This window comes from Trichosurus vulpecula, unplaced genomic scaffold (genome assembly GCF_011100635.1).
Source record: "Trichosurus vulpecula isolate mTriVul1 unplaced genomic scaffold, mTriVul1.pri scaffold_49_arrow_ctg1, whole genome shotgun sequence".
NCBI lineage: Eukaryota > Metazoa > Chordata > Mammalia > Diprotodontia > Phalangeridae > Trichosurus > Trichosurus vulpecula.
In genome coordinates this window covers 1-652 of record NW_023494532.1, presented here as the reverse complement: position 1 = coordinate 652, position 652 = coordinate 1, and positions in this window count along the sequence as shown.

The window sequence follows — 652 nt, the reverse complement described above, 5'->3', positions numbered from 1 at the left end:
CATGCTTAAATAAATGGTTTATCATTCATTCATTCTAACTATACTATTTTCATCAAATGCCAAGGCTTTAAGTTTATTGTAAGCTATAGTTGAATGTTGAAGGCAGGCATCAGCGGGGAACTCATGAATGCCTTGAGCCGGGGTAGTCAAAATCCCCTCAGGATTTAACCTTCAAATGTGAATAGGGTGAGAAGGGTTTCCCTAGGATGATTCTCTAGACAGAAAGTCTCTTCCCAGCTCTTCCCCACAAGGGAGAAGGCTCCATTAAAATTTTGCTTCTAGTTTTAGTCACAATACTAGTTAGAAGTGACAGACAGTAAAAGCCAGTTAGACACAAGAGCAGTGCCAAGATGCTACCTTGGTTTTGAAAAGCATTTTTCTACTAAAGCTCTGGTGGTTGGTGATAACATGCTTCGTTAACAAGAACCCCAGCCAACCCATAATAAATTTGATCTGATCACTCTATCTGGGGCCTATAAAGCATAATTATTATAATTATTTCTACTTCTCAAAATGACCCTCACAGGATACCCAAGATATTCCATAGTGCTGCTACGCATATGTTCTACCATTCGGGCCACTTAAGTGATGTGGCCTATGAGTCATCAAAAGTTGGGAGGGAGACCCCACTCCGAGCCAATGACATCCTAAA